Here is a 26468-nt window from a genome sequence, read left to right on the forward strand (position 1 = left end):
CCTCCGTGGCCGGGATTCGATCCCGCGACCTCGTGCTCAGCAGCCGAACACCATAACCACTGAGCAACCACGGCGGGTCATGTTGCGTTGTCTCTCTGGCTTTGCATTGTGTGTCGACTGAGTTTCAAGTTCTCATTTCTTTGATCTCTTTCTCTATCATGAACTTCAAAACTTCGACTGTATGTCCTCTGTGTATTTTTATTCTTATTCTTGTTGTCGTTGTATATTTACTATGTTGTGCCTGTCCTGCTTGGACCCTGGTGTGGTCTGCAGTATTTAAAAAAAAATACTCGCTCTTGGATAGTTTAGGTTTCGTTGCACTATTAAAAACACCGTTTACAAAGCTTTGAACGGAAAAAGCTGCACGAATGTATATTGTACTGAAGTATAAGTCATAATCTCTGTTTGTGGTGTTCCTACTCAACCATGAATCCCTCTCTCGCCCAATCTAAACCTACAACAAGGTTAATCGGAATTCTCGGCTATGTATTGTTGACTCGCTCTCAACTATCTCTACGTCCCTTTCTTTTTCTCATAGTGCTTGTTAATTATGTGTTTCCTTGCTCCGCCTGAATACCTGCTGTAGTGGTTCAGTGGCTATGACTTTCGGCTAATGGGAACTACGTCACGAGTTCTATTGTGGAATACAAAAATATGGCTGTGGCTTAGCTAAGGTTAAGCCCAGGATGCGAAGCATACTAGCCTTTATTTTAGTTGTTGAACCACTGTTTAGCCTGGTGAACTGCTGTTGCTTGGCTATATTTGGTTCGGCTAGACGAAGAAACAACTCATGCAGGCGAGCGCACGAGCTGAGACCCGGCTATGTAGCTACGCGGCCGCAAGCGAGCGCACGAGTTGAGCCTCCGCTTTTGCAGCTGTTATGACGTCATATGGTAGCTACGCGGCCGCGCGCGGCGCAGCAAGGAAGACCGTGGTTGTGCGGCTAGTATGATTCGCATAAAAACGTTCGAGCGCCAAGCTTCATATGCGGCGTTAAAGGATCCGTCAGCAGGTCTGCGCATTGCAAAACAGACACGCGTGGTGCATACATAACGTACTGTTGATCGTATCGGCCTATTAATGAAACCGCCTCACGACGCGAGGAGAGCTGAAATTTCGAACGAGAGTCCGCGCGCTCTTCCTCTCGAGGGAGCCGCGCAACCTGTCGGAGGAACATCAAGGCCCACAGGCATAAGCGCATCTTGTCATCTTCTGTGCCACTGTACTCGCTTAACCGGCGTCACACTCTCCAGTGTGGCTTGAATAGACTGGACGATAAGCCATTTACGGAAGCAAAGATCTTGGGAGCCTGGCCTCACAGTTCATTAGCCCAGAAAACAGTTTGAGCGCTTCTTGACTACCTGAAGGCAACAGACTTGAGTGCCCGACCATAGACATCCTGCACCTAATCTAGTGCATGTGAAAGTGTGGTATAGACTTATGTGCTCTCTCTCTCTCTCTCATTCCCCTTTCCCCTCCCCACGTGTACGGTAGCAAACTGGACTCAGTCTGGTTAACCTCCCTCCCTTTCCTTCTTCATTTCTCTCTCTCACTCTCTGCGTACACGCACTGTCCGCAAATCACCGATTATAACGCGTGATTTTGATGAGTCATCTCATGCAGAATGCGCGCGCGATACGGCCACTGGAAGAGTCCCGCGCTGTAGAAAAGGAGAGGAAAAAAAAAAGAAAAGGCGAGAGGGCTTCTGACGTATGACGCGGACCCATGGCTCCGGCATGGAAGGAGACAGGGAAGGAATCTAGTCGAAACATGGGGAGAGAGAGTCAACGTGGTTGTGAAGCACGCCTCCTCGCAGCATGCCGACGCGACATTTTAGTTGCTCCTGTTCCCTCTAATACTGAACCACTAAAAAAAAATCTTGCGGCAAGGCGGTTCGTAGTCGGCACATTACAACGTGTAATGTATACATATTTTCGATGGGCCTAGGTGTAGGGCCCCTTAAATAGCGCCACCAAAAGTATTCCGATGCTCTGTGCTGTTGCATTTACAATAGCTCCTATGTTGATTTGAGGCGTTAGACTTCTTCAGCCATCTACTACCGCATTCAAGGCATCCTAACTGCGGTGGATGCGTTCCACATTTTGTGGTTGAGCAGCAGAGCTGTGCTATCGCCCTCTTTCCAGCATTTGCGCATCACTTGTGTTTATCATGAAAGCTTTCGTTCAGAACAACTGCAACAAATTAACGCCAAACGATTCGTACTTCGCGAACTCGTATGTCGGCCCAGTTGTGTAACTCAGTTCTATAAAAATAAGCCTTCGTGAGTACCGAATACGCAGACTACCGCGGAAGCCTTCGGTGCCGCTTATTCTGCTTATTCATTTATTGGTAATAGTATTTTCCGTCAGACCCGCCGCGATGGCTTGGCGGCTATGGTGTTACGCTGCTAAGCAAGAGGTTCCGGGCTCATATTCCTGACGCGGTGGGCGCGTTTCGATGGGGGCGAAGCGCAAACATGCCCGCGTCCCATGCCCTGCAGGAACGTTAAAGATCCTGTGGCGGTAAAAATCAATCTGGAGCCCCCCACTATGGCGTGCCTCATAATCAAGTGGTGGTTCTGGCAGGTGAGTCCCCAGAATTCAATTCGATTCCGTGAGCCCTGAAAAAGAAAATATGCGATGAAGAATATTTAGCGTTGATTGATCTGTACTTTTTTTTGCATTCGTGGATTGAATTGTTAGAAAGAAAACTATAAATTTAATATAAAATAGATAAAGAGACACACTGATCAGAGTAGGAAAGACGGGCATATCCTTGCGTCCATTGATTGCGTAGTGCAATTTGTTGGGAAGTATGGCAGTCTAAGCTCGCGAAACGCAAGAAAGCATAAGCAAAAAAGAAAGCTTCATATTGGATCCTAAAACCACAGAAAAGCTTACACAATTCAGGACGGCAGTGTAGAAAATCGCAAAGCCCACCACTGAACAGCAATGAAAACAGATGGTTCAAAGGCGGCACAGAAAAAGAGAGAATGAACTTTAATGAAAATGATGGCTCAGTGTCCTAAGCAGGTATAGAAAAGTTCACCACTGCTCTAATGAGCTGACACGACAAAGGTTTCCGAGCTTAATAACAATATAGCGAGACAAATCAATGCGCCCTTATCATTCTGAGTGAAAATACGTGGAACAGACAGCGAAATCAAATTCAATACGTCAGATACGACCCCGTTGCAGCTTCATTTTTTTTTGTTCCATCTGGGATACCGCGAATTGCGTGGCCATTTATTGGCGTCTTGTTTCTTGCGCCATTAGGAAAGAATCGAACAAGAGAGAAAGAAAACGCATCAGATCCGATCATGTTCACTGCCCCAATGCTCGTCGCTCGCCTCCTGTGTTTCACTACGGTATTGTTACTTTATAGAACAAACAAATGATTTGTCATTGCTCGAAACTACTTTGCTCGAAATGGTCCTTGAGCGAAAAGAACAAAGCCGAGGACAAAGCGATAAGAAGAGCCGCTGGAATTGACGTCGCAATAGCGAAGATTGAACTACCAAGACGCCAAACAGCGAGAAATATGGCTGGGAATGAAGGCAGCACGAGTGAAGGATCTTGCCAGCGCCCAGTGAGCTGTACTCGACTGTCGCTGCCAGCGACAGAAAACATGTCGGTTCATTTTCGACCCCCACCACTCCCCGCCTACACACACTTCTTTTTTATACCTTTTTTAATTTTTATCTGTCTTTATTTGCAAGCATAGCTTCGCCAATGTCTAGTGCACGACAAATCCGTCCCTCAGGCTCGCTTTACTGCTGTTATTTCTTTCTGGTTGAAAAAGTAAAGGTAGAAAGCGGTGATTTGCTAAAATGTCTGTGTTCGGTGTACTTTGCGAGACTCAAGAAAAAGAGGGTTTATGTCTAACACTCCTTTTATACGTTACAATACGATGTCATTTGCGACGTAACCAGCAAAAAAAGAAAGAAAAAGAAGCAGAGACACTGATCTGGTAATTACTTTCTTGCAATATATTCAGGAGACTTGGAGCTCGACAAACAATAGACAGTGTACGACAGACGCAGTAGTGGAGGACTCAAACAAATTTTTTGCCGAATGGCATTCAATATAGATTATTCATATAAAAACAAAACTTCTTGAGCATGGCAAACATTTCGTATGGTGCGTTATATCTCAGTATTTCTCATCTTCGCAGCCAAAATATCCCAAGCGTAACGATGTCGCACCGGCTGCGCGTTGCGGCAAAATGGAGGGCACACCAATTACGAAAGTTCTTATTGTGCAAGTACGTGGCCTTAAAGCGCACAGTGACCCAAACAGTCGGCACTGAATTAAAATTATGTTTCTGCGTTGCATATATAACATTTAAACCCAACCGTTGCCTGCCGCTTTTTTATATTATTTCATAATAAAGCGGAGTGGTGAGAGACGGAAAAAGTAAGGCGAGGGTTAATCAGAACGATGAATACGGTTAGCTTACCTACACTGAGGCGACTGTGAAGGGAAGGTAGACACAATAAAAAAAATTGCCGAGAGAGAGAGAGAGAGAGAGAGAGGGGGAGGGAGGGAGGGAGCACAAGCCATCGATCTCGGCTAGTCATGATCATCGCATGAGATCACAGAATAGAATAACAGTTAACAATGGTAAGTTCTAAAGATGCTTGTGTAGATTTGTTGTTGTGCGCTATTTGTTGCCGTTTCCCGGACTTGTTACAGAGCACAAATTGTTGTTTGACGTACTCTAGCGTCTAGGCTCCCCAGGGTGGTATTCTAAAATCATGTGTTCTAACAATAGCCTGTCATCAACGTGGGCTAAAGCGGTTTCGGGCAATCGCCTCCGTGCACTGTGCCGCGAACAGTCGCACAAAGCGTGTTCAAGGGTCTCCTCGCGATTTCATCCATCACAGACAGCATTGTCAGCCATTAAAATACTGAAGGCAAAATATTTTGTAAATGCTGGTCATCTAGCCATAGCCGACAAGGTAGGGTAGCCTTCCGCGGCGGAGTCTTCGTAAGGTGCTAAAGTCGGAGCGAAGAGTACGATTGAAGAGCGAAGTCGAGTAACACTTAAGAAACCCGCTTGTCTCTTATTAATGCTGTAAAGGTGCACAATACAGCACAGAAAGTGCTCCCAGATTTGTTGGCTTATATTATTTACAGATACTGTTGGTACACATCAAGAGTGGGAACTAGAGATACAATAACGTACAGTAAGCAGGGAACAGAGCAGTCTCATACAGCAATGCGACGATATGTGCCCTATAGTTGAAAATGCTCCGACACAAGCGCGGAAAACTGCTCACGTGTTCTTGCATTTACAATGTTTGCCGGAAGACGATTCCAAGCACGTGATGTCGATAGGAAAATTAATATTTCTAACAATCTTTGTGAAAACGCTCTTCCTTAACGTGGCTGCTACGTTTATTTCGTACAATACGAGTGTGATTCGTTCATATACAGGCAATTATCAAGAAAGAGTAGCTCATTAATGATCGAGTAGAAAAGGCCAAGCCATTTTTCTTTACTGCTGACACTAGCAGAGGCAGATTTGAATTCAGACAGAGTGCAGTTTCTACGTCTTGTTGCCGGTATCGGGCACAAATAAACCATATTTCACGTCTTTGGAATTGCTTCAGTTATGGCAATACATAGTTTCGTTTACAAACATCATGGCGTTAAGGAGTTCAACATTAATACGGACTCTCCAACTACAGCATTCCTCATAATCATACAATGCTTTCGGCACGTAAGATCCCACGATCTCATTTTTTTTTTTGCTAGCACTAGCACTCATCGCACTGCTATGTCGGAAGTAGCATGTCGATACAGGAAACAACAATGCCGATACAGTGAGGAAGAGAGATAGGAAAGGCAGCGAGGTTAACCAGATGCGAGTTTCAGGTTTTCTACCTTGCAGTTGAGTGGGGAAAATCTGTTTAGAAAGGCTTGAGGGCTTAGATCAAGGTGTAGGTTATGCTTAGAAAAGAGTAAAGAAAAGAGAGAGAGATAAAAAGGGAGCTGGAAGGGCGTTTCCTGTTAGAGGCGTTCACACAGGCCAGGCGATCGCAAGAAGCGCAGTAGTCCTTGCATGTCGTTCTGATGCGAGGATGAGTGCAGTGGATACTGTAGAACTGTTTCTTCAGACCTATTTCTACTATGCTGAAATAGCTATTTCAAGAACTATTACTTCGGCATAGCGATTGCCTTTGCACATTGTATGGCGGGCTCTGACACAGAACATGACGTATTGTTTCCTCGTCGCCGCAGTAGCCACGGGCTGCGCTGGCCTCCCAGCTTGCTCCACCAAAATTTCGCCATCGTGCCTGGTTCATGAATTGCGCCCATAACAAACGGTTAATGCGCTGGGCCTGACACATGAATCTGACCGGAATGCTGAAGCCACCGCTTTCGAGCAAGCTCTCGAAATCATGTTTTCCCTTCCTGTTCACAGACCAAAAGTATTCGGCTACATCGATGACGTCATTCGCTGCTACACGCTCAGCAGCTGCGTGCAATTTGGAAGGGTATAGTGGTTGGAGGAGAGCGGATTTTACGTGCTAGCATAGCATACAAGGAGGCTACGATAAATGTTACTCGCCGTGATATCAGGATACTACATACGAGAACCAAACATTACTCACAGCGATTGGCGTAACTGGCCTCCCTCACCATTGACGATATCAGAAGGCTAACTGCTGATGCTGATGTCTGTTATATCTCCAGAAGAATCTTGGTAAGGAAGATTGTGTCGATATAGTCTACTAGGCTACAACTACTATAACCGTACCGTAAATACAGTGGCTGAAGCGTAACCGTCGTGACAAGGGACCGGGAAGGATAGCTCCGACTATGGAGTATGCCATCTCTCTCCGAGCGCCTCCGCTGCAGAGCTGTGTCTGCGCCGTGCTAGCCGGGCTTCCTGCTAGAGAAAAGGTGGTTTCACTTCGTACCGATGTTCGAGTTCGGCAGTGCCCTGCAGCTTTCTAGAATACCGGCACTCGACACGGTGCACAAGGCTGCCGTCATCATGTGTGTGTCGTTAGCTTGGTGTCCCGTTCACGTCTGGACACATTCGTTTGTCCCGTACGCTTGTGCTTTTCATTAGGCTTTTCGTACTTAGTAGTTTCAATTGTCCCTCTACATGTTACCTTCGAGGGTGTCTCCGTTTCTTCACAAACGCTGACGGCCGTATGTGCAAAGCTGTAACGTGGAAGTCAGCAATTTGTAAAAGCTTTCTTTTTTTGAAATTTATTTTCTGGATACGTTTTTGTTTTCACGTTTTCTTGCACCCCGTCTTTTAGGAAATACATCATCTATTGTTGGTCGGCGTTTCCTGTCTCTCTAGTGTCCTGCGCGCTACACGATGCATCACGGAGAAGCCGCCGCCGGCGGGCGTAGACTCGGACTCATTGGTACGCAAGTGACGCTGGATATACAACTGTATATCTGGTTGCATGGTGCACTCGAGCGCCTCCTTGGTATGGTGACAGGATTTATGTCCCATCTGTGGATTGGGAGGCGTCGCTTACGGCGGTGGTGCGCTCACACCACCCGGCTACGTGACGACGGCGCCAGCAAACGCATTTTGCTTTCGCTTCCAAGACGTCGCGGATGGCGCTTCAAGATAATCACATTTGCATACATTTGCTATAGCTTAACCTTCTCCTCATCCTAATTTCATGCATCAAAACGATAAAGGCTGGCCGATATCTGCGGCGTCTAGGCTGAGATGCCTGAGTACGGCTTGTCTCGCTGTGCGTCAGGAGCCGGACGCTGCTTTCGAGTTGGACTATTCTCGCATCGCAGCTCCCGTTCGAGCTAGAGGTTTGACACTGGTGTTCGCTTGTCATGAGAGGTTTAGACCTCAGGTTTTGCTATTTAGCAATACTTTCCTTCTAAATGAAGTTATTGTAGCCGATGTTCGGGTCACCGACGGCGGCGACGCAAGATACATACGCAAGGGAGAAACATTCCTCCCCTTTTGATTGCCGCGAGAGGGCGCAACATGTGAAGTGCGTGTGAAGGAGGAACTCACTGGCCTGAAGGAGGAAAACGGCGGGCTCCTCCTGTCTCACTTCCCCCCCTCCTTTTTTTTAAATGCACCGAGTACATTTGCCTCCGTTCTTTCTCGTTGACGTCACTCGCAAGTGATAACGAAATTGCGTTTTCTTAAGGCTTCAAGTATTGTTTACTCGCTGAAGCAATTTCCCCCAAGAGGCCTATTTTAGTTTTGAATAAACGTAAAATGGCAAGAAGAGCATGAGGATGATCAATGCGAGTCTATAGCGTTGCAACCGAGAAGACATACGCAACAAACGAAATCTGCCCGCCAGCGAAAATTTAGAAAACCAATAAAGCGCACCTGTTTTTGACGCAAAGCAATTACGTTTCCGCAGCAGATGCGCACAGAGAAGCGGGTATTTCATCACTCTTGGAAAGCTTCAATTTTTACTTCATTCGAAGGCGCAGAAAAGGCCCCTGGCTATGCGTAGTGCGGGTTCGAGTTTTACAGCGAAAGCTGTGTGTGTCTAAACTTCAGTAGTTTTTTCGCCGTTCGTCAACACAAAAATTGCCATGTGGGCCGATCCTGGTGATAGTGCAGAAAGAGTACAAGCTCAATGGCACATATGCATGTAGGCTCGGGTACCAGTGAACTATCGTTGTCACACGTGAGACCCAAAGAGGTCCCTGGCAGAACGCAGCTTTTCGGCGTCCAGCAACAGTAACGGACTTTGCAATTTTTAACAAACCCATACGGGTGCAGTGCGCTGGCGCACATTTCAAAACGCGGAAGGGATAAGAACACTTGCCGTGAACAATAGCCTGACGTCGAGGTTATCGCAGGAGAGGTGTCGGCGCTAAATGCAGCTGTGTTATCGACTGGGCGGACGCGTATAGTTCGTACACCCGAAGAACAACTTGCGTACGAGGAGCGCCGGAGGAAACAACACCGACGAAGAATGTTCCCGCGATGCTGAACGAAAGCTACAATCGCGAGCCCGGGCACCTTCGAACGAGCAACGACGCCAGACTCGCAACGCAAAACATGACAACCATTCCACTCCGTGAAGATGGAATGGCAGCGAAAACACTTTGCTTTTCGTTTGAGAGTTTCGACTGTCGTTAGCTTTCGCTGCCATTCCATCTTCACAGACTGGAATGGTTGTCATACTTTCGATTTCACTACGAGTATGGAAAAAGGATGGGCACGCAAGAGGGCGCATAAAGAGCAGGCTCCATGTTCCAACAAACAAATAAACAAATAATCAAATTCGCGCGGGAAATGATGACAAATTGTGTTTACATTAAAAACTTTACTTTTAATTCTCACATGATGAGTTTTGGGGTGTTTACCTACTCTGACATCTTTCTCGACACAGCAACTGAAGCCTTGCCATGACAACATACTTAACCATTCCCTATGCGAAATTTATAATTTAACTAAAATTTTTATATGTCGCTTATCTGAATGACAAAATAGAGGCGAAAATACGAAAAACAGTCGGAATAAAGTTACAGGCAACTTATCAAACGCTTTTCACGTTAATTTCCAACAATTTAAGGCACTGTACCGAGTTTACGGTCGTTAGAACTTGATAATCCACAATCCTAATGGTGTGTTTATGGCCACGTATTATCTCAGTCAATTATTTTAAGCTATAAAAAGCAACGTTTAGCCCAGGAACATTCCTTTCTCGGTGGAGCTAGATGCCGCAGCCGAATAGAAATATGTGTTTCTCTCCCACTCTCTCCAAAAGAAAAGAAGATTGAATTGCATTGAAATTTTATTAAAGCTATGTGCGTGGCGAGATATGAATGGCTTACCCCACGCAATCCACTTGATCTCTAAACTAGCACCAATATCAAAACACTTAAACGATTTCTATACCACCGACTTCGGAGGGCTAGAATCGCGTTTCCGAATGAACCATTTTCCATTCAAGACACTGTTCATTAACGCGAATTACTAGCTGGCGTTGTACAACCCACATTTTCCTCTTAGTAGTGTATTTCAGAATTCCACCACTCCCCTCGGTAATGACTTCGGGCCTTGAGAGTACTAGAACACTAAATGAAATTAAGCGATGCCAAGATAAAGAAACGAATGTCAGAATAGGAAAGAGAAAGGAGGGACGTTTATCCACTTTTCCACCGCCAGGAAGCGCCACCACCACCCGTTTAACCACCGGCTTCTTGGCCAATCCCCCGCAGTGGGTACGCGCCATAATATAGGAAGCAAGCAGGTTACCGCGCTCCGAACTCCGAAGCCACACACTAGAATGCGCTCGGTCGCGACGCCTTTGGAGCGTAGCTTAACTGCTATATTTTAGGCGACTGCGCCCGGGAACACCAACGTGCCTTCTGACGCGTATTATTTTGGTTCCGCATGCGCTATCGCCTTTCGCGTGCTTTGCGAGCATGACACCGCAGACAATCTCGCTGCAGTTCTTGGCCGACCATGACAAGCTCCAGCAACTCTACGTGCATCGGCGGATGCAATGCTGTTCGCGCTGCTATCAGAGGTGGCGCACTACGAATTCTTTCTGCGCCATAGTATGCCGGCTGTAATACAACTCATTGCAGATCGCAGAAAGGCGGAGGTGTTGCTGATTCGAGGCGTTCAGATTTATAGGGACAACCGAAGAACGACTTGTTGGTTACGTGCCAGTGCGTCTGAAAAGCATAAATCGCGCGGTGATTTCCTTGTTTTGCGCGAAACAAGAGTGCGAACGCGAAACCAAACGGCGCGTGCAACACGCCAGCTGCACTTCAAAAGTGTGAAAATGCTAGGACCGTCGCCTTGCTGAAAGCCACAGAAGGCGTGAGCTGCTTCGCACCGTCTCGAAGGCGGGAACGCGTAGAGCTGGTAGAGCGCGCTCTCTTATCGCGCACCAAAGGCTCTTTTCAATCGTGGAGTTTACTTAGAGCATATTCTACCGACAAGGGCGCACTCGAGCTCCTTAATCTTAACGCACCCATTGAACAAAGTTTCTTTTGCAATCTCGGAAGCAGATTGCGCAAGCGCGGCAACGAATGTTTACTCCAACCGATACTACAAGAAAGAGTGCTAATACTTCCCGTGTCGGACCGCTGCTGTGCACTTCAAGCTTACGCCTTGCATGAGTACAGTCTGTCTTGCTTGGACGAAACAGTGCAACAGATTTACCGAGTGTAGCGGTTGTGCTGCGGAGACGTCTAGCAATTTTCAAATATTGCTTGCGGCCGATAACACAGTTCTAGTCCTTGGGCTGGTGTAACCGAAGAGGCGGACATTACTTGCAAGAGAAATTGAAACACATATTCGAGTAATTGCATGTGCTACCGCACAGTACATATTGCAAGTTACAAATTGTAGCCGCTGACACTGCAAGGCATAACTAGAGATTGGATTGAATTGGAGCCAACTTTATTTGTGCCTGCAGTTGGGCGCTCGCGCGCCCCGACGAGGGCCTACGTCATCCACGAAGTCGCCGTTACTCGGCGCGGGTCTCCGCTCGCCGTTGCCGGCTCGCCGGGCCCCTGCCTTTCGAGCGCCCCGAGGACCTGCTGGACGGCCCAAAGCTGTTCGTCTTGGTCGTAGCTCTTCGCGGCTGCCTCGAGCCGCGGAGGGATCGTTCTTGATTTTGCTTCTTCTGGATTTTTAACGCAGTCCCACAAGATGTGCGTGTAATCTGCCCTCTCCCTCCGGCAGACGCTGGACTTATCGTTCAGATATGTCTCCGGGGTACATGTGATGCATCAGTCCTGGGCTCGGTAGCGTTGCGGTCTGGAGCTGTCTCAGTAGTACCGCCTTCGCTCTACTAAGCCTTGGCTGCGGGGTGGGAGAGTTCTGCGAGCCAGGCGGTAGGCCTTCGTGATTTCGTTGTAGTCCGTCATGCGGTCCTTGGTTCCGAACTACGTCAGACGGTGCGCAGTTAGCGCTCGCGCCGCTGCGTGTGCCGTCTCATTAGAGAGTTTTAGAATTGGGGGCGCAAGGCACTGGGCCCCCAAGCCACGTTGCGTCGGTTGCTCTTGGGTTTAGATGAGCAGCAGAGTTTGAGGATTGGATCGAACGCAGACAGCGTTGGGTTGAGCGCTCGGGACGCCACAGTGTGGAAAATAGAAAGGTGCTTGAAAGCAAAAAAAATGAACCTCTTTTCATACAAGGGAAAACGAACAGAATGCATTTTTTAGCAAGAAGAGAGAACAATAAAATGTAAGAAACGTAATCACTGAGTTAGTGCCGGTTAGTGTTACGACTTAGGTGTGCAATTATAAGCCAAGCAAAGCCAATCGAAGCCAAGTGCTTTCAGTTGGTGTTTATTTGTGACGCACAGCGAAGCTGAAAGTTCACCCGCGTAAATTGGCAAAAATCTGTCGACGTACTGCAAGTTTGCTCTGCGACCATCTGCTGTACGCTGATTTGAGTTGGTCTGACATCGAAGACCTCTTTCTACCGTTGCCAGAAGCGACTTACCGACGACATGGCCGGCGGCAGTACACGTCTCGCAAAGGATGGCTCGACGTCGGAAGTATTGAAGATGACGTCTTTCGGAGAATGTTCCGTTTTGAGAAGGCAAATATTGATGAATTGTCATCTGCTCTCTTAATTCCCGATACGATTGAGAGCATTCAGGGAGTACACGTATCCGGTAAAGAAGCTCTCCTGATTGCCCTCCGGCGACTCGCATATCCTAATAGGCGGACCGATTTAGAAGACGTTTTCGGACGACATACCTCCGTGATGTCCAGCATAGTTGCCTCTGTCTTCGGCCACATTGAGACGACCTTCGGTCACTTCCTGTCCTTGACAAATCATCGTTGGCTGAACCTCGCCAACATCGCTCCGTTTTCCCAGGTACGTACACGCTGTTGCATTAAGGTTAAAACACGTACGTTATTACGATTAGGTTAGCGACTGTAGCCGTCGTAGGATACTGTAAAAACAATGTATCTAACCTTAGCTTTTTGGTAAATTTGCTATGAAAGATTTTGTCAGACTGCCATTAAAATGGAAGTGTACAGACGGTTTTTTACCTCGTTTCCTCTGACAAATATGTCATACGAGATAGGAAAGTCACCTATGGTGTATGTACTTTCTTGTTATGCATTTTCCAGTACAAGCAGTTGTGACGCGCCTGTTGCCCTAGTTGTTGAAATCTTTTTAGCAGAGCAATATTGCAATAAATACTGCCGCAACAATAATCTACATTCTGAATTGCAGGCTGTGCATGATCGAGGTGCACCTTTGACTAATTGCTGGGGTTTCGTCGATGGAACTGCTCGACCGATCTGCCGACCAACGTACAACCAGCGAATGTACTTCTCCGGGCACAAACGGGAGCACGTTGTCAAATATCAGGCCATTATATGTGCCAACGGCATCGTCTGCGACCTTGCCGGCCCATATTTAGGCCACAGGCATGATGCAGGTAAATCAAAGGCCCCTCATTTCTTCGTTCCCAGCTGCATTGTTCACACACTTGCGATATGATCGCCCAGAAGGATAATTACACATGTGTATTGAGTGCAGTTTCTGCGAAGCACATTTTAAGCATAACTGTTTTTGACATGCGACTCCATAAATAATAATTCGACTTTCATATTAAGGCGGTGCCTCAGTAAGAACACATTACTAGCAAATGCACTGCTCCTAAATCTAACTTTCGCTTTGAAATAGCAAGCTGCAACATTCTGTGGCTCATTATGTTCATTCCTAATTGGTTCTCTTTTGCAGGAATACTTCGGGAAAGCGGGCTGTATGAGAAGCTTCTCCAGTTGATGCAGGGCAATACATTCACTATATACGGTGATCCTGCTTACCCCCTCCGCCCTCTGCTCATGCGGCCATATGCTGGTGCATGTCTGAATGTACAGCAGCAAGAATTCAATACTGCCATGAGCGCTGTAAGGCAGTAAATAGAATGGGAATTCGGCAAGACGATCAGCCTGTTTGCCTTCTTGAACTACAAAAAAATCAGAAAGTCTTTCTCCAGAATGTGCCACAAATGTACCAAGTAGCAACGATTTTAACCAACTGCCACACTTGCCTTCATGGCAACCAAGTGGCAATGTTCTTTCACCTTCGTCCTCCTCCTCTGAAAGAATACCTTGTATTACATAACAGCTGAGAGAGGAAAGCTAGTATGAATATTGTATATTTGTCCTATTGAAGCAATATATGATCTATGGCTCATGTGGACTACACAGTTTGAAGTTGTAGTGTAACCAAAACGCAATTAAGTTGCTGGAGCAGGAAGCTTTCCAAATGTACAATATTCACAAACATCTTTTCTGTGAAGAAGCAAAACATTTAATTTCCTTTATTACCCAGCACTTCCTTTAAAACATCAAGCAGAGCATTTTGTTGGGTCATAAACATATTTCTTTCTGCTTCGCGTTCCCTTTGTAATGCAGCACGTTCTTCTCTTTGAATCCTCCTTTCTTCAGCGCGGTCTTCTACTTCCGCTCTCCATTCAGCAATATGTTGCTGTAGTTTCGCCTGCTCGTGAAGCAGTTTCCTCTCTTACAGCTCCAGGCGCCGCTCTTCTAGTGTGGCATCTCTTGCTCTCGTTGACTGTTCATACCGCAGCCTTCGCTCAAAAAACGCAAGATTGCCTTCGGAAGGAGGACTGGCAGCTGTAACTGAAAGCACACAATTGTTACATATCCCTCTTCGAACAGCTCATAACAAGTATAAGACGCCCTAAAGTGTGTTAACGTAAGTAATCAAGGTCCCTTTAAAGTTCACCCTTCGGCATTAAAAGTTTACCTGCACAATATCGTGGAGCCCAATATCCCGCATGGAGTCATAAAAGCGGTACTGTGTGTTATAAGTGCACTCATGGACTACGTTTCAATATATGTGTGGGCTAATTATGAACACATGACCAAATGACTGTTTGCTGCAGCATCAAATTATTCTGAATAACATCATAAAGGTGACCTGTGAGGCATTAAATTATGAGGGCAAAAGGCTAACACTGATTTGCATAAGGCAGCACAGATATTCAGTGCAAAATTCTCCACACAGAGAAGAAAATAGAGTCGCCTGCCTCTTTTCCTTTGCTGGGTGCTGCTGTTATCTTTGTTTTCCCCTTTCCCATTCCCCTGGTGTAGGGTAGCAAACCGGACGTTATTCTGGTTAACCTCCCTGCCTTCTCCTTATCTCTTTCCCTCCTCCTGGGTGCTGCTCCTGGCGTGCATATGATTGCTGGGATGGGTGTTCGATGGTGGAACTGTAATCCTCCTTCCTCCTTGTGTCAAACTGCCTGTGTCGGGATTGGACTGTGGTCCAGGCGACTCAGTGCAATTTGGGAGGCTGACAACTGGAGGTTGAGGCTCGCTGTCTTGGGGCAGTGGAGAGGTGGCGTCTCCTTGTGGGCTGCTTGGGTTAGTGTATATTACTACACTTGGAGAACTTGGAGGCGTCACATCTACATATTTGCCACTTTATATGCTATTTAGAATTTGTGACGCCTCCATGGGCTGAAAATCTTCCATGCCTGCAAGGAGAGCGAAAGTATGAATAACATTTCACATTCGTTTATTATTCATGTAGTCATAATTCCATAACCTTTGAATCGTTTAAGGTAAATCGTACTGGATGCAGTAGCTAAACAAACGTTTATTATATACAAACTGATAATTTGCAGGATGCATGCTGCTGCTTAACAAAATGCTACAACATGCGATTAGGTACAAGCATATTACAGCATCACACTTTTCATTCCATCTTAATTATTTGATTGAAAAACATACATTACCGTCCTCTTCTGCAACTTGGGTATAATGAGCTGCTGCTGCCGTATCCCTTGTTTGGGCTGCAGCCAATCGCTCAAAATTTGCAGCTCTGCGGTCAGTTGGAGTCCCAGGTGGTACGTCAGGCTGCGTTCGAGCAACTACCTTTTTCAAGGTGGTTCCTCTAATAACATATCAAAATTTCTTTGCAAGGGCTAAAATTTCTGTCAGAAGCTGCTCTTTTTCGGCATACTGCTCCTCGGTTCCAGACCTGCAATAACAGATAGTTTGCTACCTATGATTTCTGTACGTCAGATACTTTCTTTAGACTTGTTTCACTATTGTGTTAACCCTTTGGGAGTCACTGACGTAATATATGGCGCTGCGAGCAAGTCTCAAATGGTCGATGCCGTTATTTACGGAAGTATCTGGATGTTTCAAATACGTGCCAATTTTTCAACTCTTTTTGTAACCCTTGGTAGTACCCTGTAAGGACGCAATAAATATTTTTCTGACGCCGTCGGCCTTGTGTTTCATTTCCCGGCGCGTCGACTACCGCTCATGTATCCGGCGTACACGGGCGCGCGGCGATTAGTGTCGAATTCGTCTAACGGGCGGTTTCCCTTTGTTGCGCTGGCAAAAAGCTGATATCTTACTGGTTTCTAATTTGTTAAAAACCATAGTGCCGTGATTACAGCTGTTCAGAGGTGGGCGCCAGCATATACAAGTTCCCTCGCCGCAGGTAGCTACACGTGGCAGGGGAAGCGGATTCGCGTTACTCTCGCAAGATTACGGAGGAAGCATATCGAAGGCAAATAAACATTACATAAGGGCAAGCAAAGCACACAGCTAACCTGCGCCTACTGCAGGCGGAAGAAGTTGTGCAGTAGAAATGTACTTACTTTTTCAAATTTGCAGTATCTTTGTGCAAGAACTGTGCCATAAGTAACTCGCAGCGGTTGCGTATCGACCGCAGCGAAAACGTCTTGCGTGTGGCCTCTACAAGATTTTTCGCAACCTGCGGCCACAGCCTATCGTCTTGAAACGGATTGCTTCCCAGTACTTCTCGCAATATGCAGAGGTCATCGTCTGTAGCAAAGTGCGAGCGCGCGCACGACGTCCTCGGAGCAGTCATGCTTGGCGCCTGAGAGACAACTGCTTTGGATGGCTGCGGCTAGTTCGGCTCTTTTGGCTATCTCGCGATATCTCGTCATCCGCGAGGGCGGCCCAACATGGCTTGTGGGCCCACGCTAGCTTTCGATTTTGGGGTCTTGAGTTAACGCGAACGCAAGAACCCAAGACTGGCTTGGGTTCTGCGCGAGCGCACTAGCGGCCCGCAATTTTCTTGGGTCTCCAAGCCCCTTGGGCCCCCAATTCTAAAACTCTCTATTGTGGTTCTCACTGCGTTCCGACGCGTCGCCCGCGTGCGTCGGGAACCAGTTGAGCCTTACTTTTCTGTCTTGTAGTTTTCCCGCTCGCAGTACGCGCTCGGCCTCCCTGCAGATTTGGACTTTGGTGATGTTTCGCACCGCCTGTCTCGAGTCGCTCAGCACCGTGCGGCAGTCTGCGTCGGCGATGGCCAGGGCGATGGCTACCTCCTCCGCTTGTTCCGCTCCGGCGCCTGTCACGCTCGCTGCCGTCCTCGTGGCACCGGTTGACGCCTCTGTGACGACCGCTGCGAAGGCGCTCCGTTGGTATTCGGCCGCGTCCACGTATACCGCGCGTGCTCGTCGTTGGCGTGCTGGTCGATGAGCACCTTGGCCATCGCCACTCTTCTTCCCTTGTTGAACTCGGGATTCATGTTCATCGGTATGGGGTCGATTCTGGTCTCGCGTCGGACCTCTTCGGGGACGGGGAGCTTCATCTCCAACCCGTTCGAATGTCCTATTTCCAGGTCGTCCAGTATCTTCCTCCCGGCTTTGGTCATGGACAGCCACTCCAGTTGAGAGGTCCGTTGCGCTTCGGCTATTGCTTCGAGCGTATTGTTTATCCCGAGTTGTAATAAGCGGATCGTACCGAGTCTCCAAGCTCAACATGCGCGAAAGATCCTACAACTACATCAAGGACTTCCTCACGGACAGGACCGCCGAGCTGCGAGCAGGCGATCTACAGACGCAAGAGAAGAAGCTCGGGAGCACCGGCACACCGCAGGGATCGGTCATTTCGCCGATGCTGTTCAAACTGGTAATGATCGGAGTGGCCGAAAAGCTCGCGAGCATCGAAGACGTCAGGCACACCATCTACGCGGACGATATCACGCTGTGGGTGACCGGTGGCAGCGACGCTCCCATCGAGGGCGCGCTGCAAGCCGCCGTCGAAGCAATAGAAGACCAGCTGGAAGGCACCGGACTGAGATGTTCGCCGAGCAAATCGGAGCTTCTCATACTCCCACCTACCAAAAACGGCAGAGGCAAGACTAGACAACGCGAATACGAAAAGATCAGAATCGTAACCAAATCCAGCAACGTGATCCCCGAGGTCGTCAAAATTAGGATCCTAGGCATGGTCATCGAAAAGCAGCACGGAAGAAACGGCGAAATCATCACCCGTCTCATGGCAAAAGCAGCCAACGCGATTCGACTCCTCAAACGAGTCACTTCCAGGAAGGCTGGCATGAGAGAGTAGAGCCTAATTGGACTCCTCCAATCCTTCGTCATCAGCCACGTCGCGTACGTTGCAGCATACCACTGATGGCTGCAACACGAACGTAACAAGATCAACGTGATCATCAAAAGAGCGTACAAGACGGTGCTGGGCCTGTTCGAGTCCACGAGCATAACTAGAGAAGATTAATGTGGATCACACCATTTCTAAGATTTGCGCCATCAAGCTTGCGGCAAAATTCACTGTGGTTCCACTTAGTTTTCTTTTTACGAGAAAACGCCCTTTTATGCATTGAAGCGCAAACGTAACTAGATCGCCAATAACCTTCTTCATTAATGTCGGGAATTAATTTGTCGAAAGTTGCGTCATCTTGAAATTTCGTTACAAGTGGATCCTGCTTGTGAACTCCCCGGCTACAATTTGAAAATTCCATTATGTGCCGTAAGTTATCAGGTAAACCCAACATTAACATATCTGTTATTTATTCGATCATGCATTTCAATTTCGTGTGCATATGATGTCCGCCTGTTTGAGCAACCCAGATGAAGGATTAGAATTGTGCTATCCGCCACGGTGATTTTTAAAATGGTTTCGCACTCCATCTTTCGAGCGCCAGCTATTGGGTCGATGCCTCGCATTATGAACACAACTGAAAGTTTTAAAAATTATTATGGAAAGATTTTCTGATAAACAACAATGAACGCGGACACAAACGAATGAAGTAAGGCGCCATTCGGCGACGCCATGCTTTTTAACCTCAGTGGCATCAGGCGCATTTACCTTCTCAATGAAAGAATCGGAGAAATTCGGCATTTCTTCATTTCCAATCAACGCGCATACACACGCCAGAGCACGCAACAGTTTTCTTTCGAGCACGCTTTCCCGAGCACTGGCACTCGCTCATTTAGCTACTTTCACAAACACGAAGTACGCACAGCGAGCGTGTAAGCGCACAATCCGGCTTCATTGAATCAACAGAGGTACCGCTGAAACGTGTTTGCCGCAAAATGCAAACGAGAAAGTTGCTTGGGGTTGGGCAATGGGGGTGACAGTGAGCAAGAGATCCACGCAACGCTGTTCTTCTCGGTGTGCAAACGAGCTCCATTTTAGGATTCGGGGTGAAGTTGCGGCCGAAACGCATTACGTTCTTCTGGTCGCGTTTTACAAATGTCATAACCCCAGCTTGTACGCCGCCCTTTCGTCGCTTCGCAATTCTCCAAATTGCGAAGACTCTCGCGTGTAAACAAAGCTGCCGCTGATTTCCCGATGGATGTGGAGAAACATCCGGCCTCGTATGTTTCGTGCAGCCTCGAGTTCGTTTCACGAGCGTAAACACTTACTGATGCATATCCTGCCGAGCGCTTTCGAAAATTGAAGAGGGAGCGAGTGTTCGCGGAGCTATGCTTGCAGGCTAGTAGTGTGGTAAAGGAAACTTTGTGTTCAAAACCTAACAAGGCCTCGCAATTCTCGGATTACCGAAATGCGTCTGCGCGCCAATTTCAAACCACGTCGCTGTTGTTTATGCTTCTGGTTCATAGTTTTCAAGGTTAGATTGTAGGTGGAAATAAACAAGCTGACATCGTAGTAAACATTTCCTTGTCTTCGCCAAGACCCTCCGCGGTCCCTCGGTTAGCTCAACGCAGACAGGCATTCTGGGTGTTCTCTCTGTGCCGGTTGCGAACGCAACCCACAATTGCACTACACACTTGGTAAAGCACTTCCTCGTTGGGCGGGCGCCAAGTTCTGCATGCTGCGCCATTATTCTCGTTCGCCGTACACTACGGAGTGTGGCTGAGATAACGAAGTTTTAAAAGATGGTTGTTTCGTTTCCTTCTCGCGCAAACTGTACGTCACGTGGCGACAGTACATATTTGACTGCTTTCTTCGTTTTGCCAATGCGGCCGCATCTCGTCCACAGCCAGATTTCCGCAATAGGAAATGATTAGCATATTGTAATGATATTAGTTGAGGACATCGTTACCGCATAGCATTCTAAACGTATCTAGCAAAGTCCCGATCATGATGACATCATCTTTATTATAGTGACGGTGATGAAATGTGAAGGTTTGGAATAACGAAGGCCCCATGGTAGGTTTTGAAAAGAAGCTTTTGCCCCTGAAATTCATATATCGTGCCGATTGCGCCACTGCAAGATTTTTTCCCCTTTAGTACAACATTAACTAAACGCAGGTCGTTGTAAATTCGTTACTGTCTTCTTGAACGGTGGTCTCTCATCCGTGTAGCGAATAGTCAGCTGGTTTTACAACGGCTCTCGTTCGTAAGTGCCCTTTGGCATTGGCCGGCCACCTTCACTAATAGAATGTGCAGCATAATTATTGACTGGAATTTTCTATTACGAACAATACGCGCCCCTCTCTCTCGCTTTTTTTTTTACTCTGCCTCATTCTCCCTGAATATCAAGTGGTTATTTGGATATGCTTTGCTAACTTTTGCGCCACCACTACGTCGATGAAGCGTGATCGGTAGACGCAAATCTTCTATTTTCTTTTTCTTTTTGCTTTCTTGATATAACCGCTAGTGATTGCCCCATGTTCGGTTCCGAACTAACGTGGAAATTATAGCTGCAACTCCACGTTACGCTCATTCTTAGTCATTACACTGCAGGCGAGCTTTCGGAAGGGGTGGCGAGAACATTCCCTGGTTGAAAGTTGTTTTATTCGGGTTATCAGCATGAGGCCTCCTGCGGACGTGCTCTTTCATGCAAGCGCAATGACATACTAACGTCCTTCGCACTCTTTCCACACGTCCGCACAAAACAGGAATCAATTGACATCACTATAGGTACTGCCTCATTCTAGTGAATGTGATATTTCATGCACTTCCATTGCCCTGCACTCAGTGGTTTAGCAGTAACGTGAATTCTTTTTTTATTCCAAGCTACAAACGAGTGCCTCACTATACATATGTGAATGGCGTTGCCTTCGATCTCCACCCAGAGAAGGAAAGCGTACAGGCGATATGTTATTTTCGTAAGTATCTCAAAGCGATTGCTCTTATCATATTTTAGAGCTGTCTCACACTAACTCACTCACTTACTCACTTTACTCACTTACTTTACTTACTCACCTACTTACTCGCTTACTTTACTTACCCACTTGCTCACTCACTTTACGTACTGACTCATTTACTTAGCTTGCTTACTTACTTACTTACTTACTTACTTATTTACTTACTTAACACACCTTACTTTGCTTGCTTACTTACTTGTTTAACACACCTTATGCCGCGTTCAGACTATGCGCGCTACGTACGGATCGTTCGCACGGATCGTAAGCGTAAACGCAAAATGTGCAACTGGTTTGTTCACACTACTGTTGCATTGAGCAGAAAGTACGCAACAATCGCAACCATATGTTGGAATACCCGCTGCTTTTATGACAGGCACAGATACGACTGTTACGACGCCGTCAATGCACGAAGCAGTTTCGGTTTGCATCTTCCGGCCACGGAGCTTCCGGCCTCCCCAGATTCCGCATTTTCATCCGGTGCCCGCCATCCCAGCAATCCGACGTAGCACCGTTGTTCTTTGCGTGTCTATGCGGTTTGATGGTCTTATTGTCCTGTGTGTGCTCGTGGTTGGTGATGCTACTAGCTTCGCAAGCCTCTGCGTGACCACCATCCCAGCCAGCCGGCGTTGCAACGCTGTTCCTTGCTGCCGCTGCCGACGCCATCCGCGTTTTACCGATTTCGCGCCGAACGAGCGCGGTGTCCCTGAGTGCAGTGCGGTTTTCCGGTCTCATTGTATTGTGTACACTGCCCGTGGCTAGTGATGATGCTAAGTGCGGAAGTATCTTCGCTGTACAGCGATGAATTACTAATAAAAGAAGTGCGACAAAGGCCGATATTCTGATTAGCGCATGAAAACTTTCGGCTTGAAGAGCTTCGACCTGCGCTAACAGTCGCTTGCTGATCGGTGCCACGTTGAAAAATGCGAAGCGCGGCTGTCCCAGAACAGTGATTGGCCAGTCGTAAAAAAGCGTATCTTATCGAAAGGCTCAATGTGAACATAGGCGACTGCTAGATGCGTAAACAATCGTTCCAGCAGTTGTGCAAATTGCAATAAATACGCAACTTACATCGGATGCGACTGTAGTCTGAACGCGGCATAACTTTGCTTCCTTGCTTACTTTAGTTCCTTAACACACTTACTTAACACAGTTACTTTACTTACTTACTTACTTAACAGACTTCCTTTTCGTTCGTTCGCTCGCTCGCTCGCTTATGCACACATGCAGAGATACATCTGCTCGCGCGCGCACGTACAAACATATAAATGCAATAAACCGCTCGCTTGCTCGCTCACTCAATCACCAACACAGCGCAGCTATGTAATAAACCTATTCCTAGCTGTTTGTTGTCACTCATTCACTGTCCTGCTGCCGGCACGTTGACAATCGATTCGCGTACGCGCTCTGTTGTCTCAGTAAACTCGTTGTCCCACCGACCTTTCGCTTGGTGAGTGACTCAATAATTCACTTACTGTGCAACACTGCACTACGCCACATCTGTCTCAGTGGTATGTATGCTTTCCTCGTAGCCACTGACTGTCAGCCATCGTGTCGGCGAAAAGGAGTTGGCCTGGAAGAGAATAGCGAGGCACGGTTTGGAGAGGACAGATAAACGACGTCTCGGACCCATCTCAGTGCTTTCCCCTCTCCCGCTGCATCTTAGCTTCACGTTGTTAGCCGAGAGCAGACATCGCGGCCATTCGTCACGTCTACCGAGGGACACCCTCGCCGCCCTCGTTCGCAGTTCGTTTGCTTAGGCCCTTGTTTCTCGGTGAATTTGGTTCGCCGCCCCGATGGGCGCTATTATCAGCCTCCGGCACGTCGTCCCTGCATCCTACAAGAAGCGGTAAACATAGCACGCTGACTGTTGTTTCATTGTCGAAAGACTGCAGCATATTTCTTTCTTTCACGCACGAAGATAAGCACAAAAGGTTCTAAAGAGGCGCAATTCTTCGCTTTCTTTCTCTTTTCTGCCACTTCCCGTTCCAATGCTTTATTTTGTAGCTCTTGGCCCTTCCTATTTAATTTGACTAGCAGTCCTCAGATCAACAATAAATTTTCTCGCGAAGGAATAAAGGCAGTGTGAGGAGGTTCTCTTGCCTAATTAAAAAATTACAGCGACGTTTCACTTCGTGAGCGTTGGTCACGCGCAAGCGTATGGGTGTCATTCCTGTGTAATTCAACTATATGGACATTGCAAGTGCATTGCTGCCGTCGTCGTCGCTCGATGTCCTGTACCAAGTCCAAGGGCGATAATATCGTCCCCGCACGCCATGCGCTGATCTCTGCGCTATAACGTAGTTCCTTTTCTTAGCCCGGGACAGCCGGACCACCATCCACTGCGGCTACAGGCGTTGAACATTGTACGCCAGCGTCCCCTCTTCTGGAGCATCACCAGCTTCGGTGCAGCTTCGAAGGTGTGGCCGGCTCCCCAGTGGTCGACTCATCCGGCGTTTCATATGGCGCCTCTGGCTTCGCGTCCATCTCCACGCTCAACGCGCCACTGCGTCACTGCCATGATCCGCTTCTTCGTGTGCAGGCGGTATCCTCTCTCCATTCATTCTTCTTTGTCTCCACTTCCCCCGCCGTGGTTGTTTAGTGGCTATGGTCCTCGGCTGCTAAGTACGAGGTCGCGGGATCGAATCCCGGTCACGGCACCACATTTCGATGGGGGGGGGGGGGGGGGCGAAATGAGAGAGCACCCGTGCACATATGTTTAGGTGCACGTTAAAGAACCCCAGGTGGTCCAAATTTCTGGAGTCCCCCACTAGGGCGTGCCTCGTAATGAGAAAGTGGTTTTGGCACGTAAAACCCCATAATCGAATCTTGTCTCCACTTTGTTCTTGTTGTGTCGTCCTGTGTCGGCGCAGATGGCGTTGCCACCTTTTTCACGTCACTTGCCACCTGTTCAACCTGCGTTTCTAAGGACGCTGTCAACTTCTCCGTTACCTCCTCCTCCACCAATTGGCGACCCTCGTGGTCAGGTTGTCTGCAGCCACTAACTCTTGCATATGTACGAACTCAATCTTGTGCTTCATGGCTGACGTCCCGGCACTGAGCACACCTTGGTACTCTGCAGTCTCGTGTAATTTGTCATTTGCGTCGACAAAGAAGGCGAGTTGGATCACTCTTGGGAACGACGACGAGCACTGGGCCGCTAAAGGTCTTGAACAAATGGTACAGAGTGTCCGGTTTTGAGTTTTCTAGGAGCGTCATCCGCGCAATACGCATGGTGGGCTCGGCTTGCTTGAAATCTCTTACCTTCCAGTTCTCTTCTCGTACTTCTTTGGGTTCGTCATAGTGATCGAAAGTCCTCTTCTGGGCTTCCCAGGTAACGTGGAATGGAACCCAGTGCACGTTGAGTGATATGACTTGCTGTACAGGGTCAGTGACGGTGCAAGAACGCCCTTTTAGCTCCAGGCCACAGGCATTAACTATAACTTCCTTTACCTCTGGTGTTAGTAGCTTGATAAGCCACACATGCATCATTTGGAAGGGCCCTGTACCGATCACGTCCTTCAGTACGACGAGCTCTTGTAGCAGGTCACGGAAATTTTCGAGGCGGTACGGTCGCCCGGCAACGTCACAGTGTAAAACCAAACACTCCTACATAGTTATCCCTGCTGGTGAAGTCGGTAGCACATACCGAGAACACGGTGGGGTGACAGAAGACCTGTTACCACGGCTAGACGCTGCCGCTGGAACCGTTCTGAACGCGCCGGTGTTCAGAGGCACAGTGAGGCCACGAACATATGTATCGTTAGCGGCACAGAAGGTCCTCATGGATTTCTTGCGGACGACCCAGCGCCTACAGATGTTTGGCGCGTTTCGTTTTGGACACCTCGACAGGCTGATCCGGTGCAATTAGTAGCGATCGTGCGTGTTCGTAGAGTCCTCTGTACTTAGGAAAGAATCCTCTGCTCTGAAATATAGGTCAACCAAAACAAACAAAGTGTAATAAACGAAGCCACAAGAACGTTTCAATCAACAAGCACGAAGATCAGAAAAATCCACCTACTCCCCATCATTTCGATAGTTCCCTCAAGTAATTATTAAGGGCAAACTGTCCTGGCCATACATTGTTGCGAAATAAGACTGACAGAATTGCCACGGATAAGGTGCTACATCTTTTACAACCATAATTATTGCTCAACCTACGTGCATGATTTTCAACAAAATATTTTTTCGCCTATGTCGACAACATTATGGATTTGACTAGCTCTCAGAGAACTGTCTATTTACCGCGTCCCTTTTAGTGTGATAACAAAAGATAGCCTACTCTATAGCTTTTCTTTCTAATTGCATTACTGGATGAGCTGGACGAGTTCTCGCAAAACACCGCCACGTGCAACTACTATGCCGCGAACGGTACGCGGGCGGATACCATTGCACAGTCCCAGCGCGTCCGCGGGACACTCACCATACTGATTTGCATGCCTCCGGTATCAGACTGCATTACGAACCGCATTAAGGCGCTTGCTGTGGCAATTATCGTGCATTCTATTAGGAAAAATCTACCCACGCTTCTTGTGATAGCTTCTTGTTTCATTGCGCACACATCAGTGCTCCCACTGAGCTGCTGTGTGCGTACCACCACATCGTGGTACGAGCATTGATCTCAGTGGAACTGACTGTAAACGTCCAGACAAGTCTAGTTAATCCTTTCATTGGGTGCCAACAAAAGACAGTGGTTAGGGTACCCACACGCACTTTGGATGTAAACTATCTATCGGTGGTTCTCCGCCGGTCTCAGCTCGTGTACCGTAGAGGTACGACGCCGGTAACGCCACTGTCAGCGTTCTTCCTGGCGGCAGTGCTGTGACACGCCTGCTATCTTGCCGGGGCGCTTTTCCTGCTGCGCAGTAGCAGCCGTCTCGCGTGTGCTGCGTTTCGTCCTGTCGCATCCGCTTTATTGTCAGAACGCCGCGCGAAGATCTCGAGCACCTCCCTAAACCTAGCTCTCGCTTGCGATGCTCCGCCTTCGAGCGAAACTGCCAACGTTGTGATGCGAAGCGTTCTCTGGCTCACGCCACGCGCTTGGAGGTAGGTAAGTAAACAGATATTAGCCTGGTTCATTTCTGGACTTCCTAATGAATAAATAAAAAAATATATATTTGTTCGAAGCTGGGATCAAACC

The 26468-nt window shown here is 47.8% G+C and overlaps 1 protein-coding gene and 2 long non-coding RNA genes across 4 annotated transcripts in view; 2 read left to right on the forward strand and 1 right to left on the reverse strand.

The window, feature by feature from the left end:
- Window positions 1-26468, reverse strand: part of LOC135901180 (uncharacterized) — a 472757-nt gene that overhangs the window by 287668 nt on the left and 158621 nt on the right. The window lies entirely within an intron of this gene.
- Window positions 1-26468, forward strand: part of LOC135901178 (uncharacterized) — a 273193-nt gene that overhangs the window by 113300 nt on the left and 133425 nt on the right. The window lies entirely within an intron of this gene.
- On the forward strand, window positions 12283-13868 carry LOC135901197 (uncharacterized). Its single transcript, XR_010564040.2, has 3 exons — window positions 12283-12816; window positions 13183-13390; window positions 13696-13868. It is a non-coding gene; the product is annotated as an uncharacterized lncRNA (long non-coding RNA).

This window comes from Dermacentor albipictus, chromosome 4 (genome assembly GCF_038994185.2).
Source record: "Dermacentor albipictus isolate Rhodes 1998 colony chromosome 4, USDA_Dalb.pri_finalv2, whole genome shotgun sequence".
NCBI lineage: Eukaryota > Metazoa > Arthropoda > Arachnida > Ixodida > Ixodidae > Dermacentor > Dermacentor albipictus.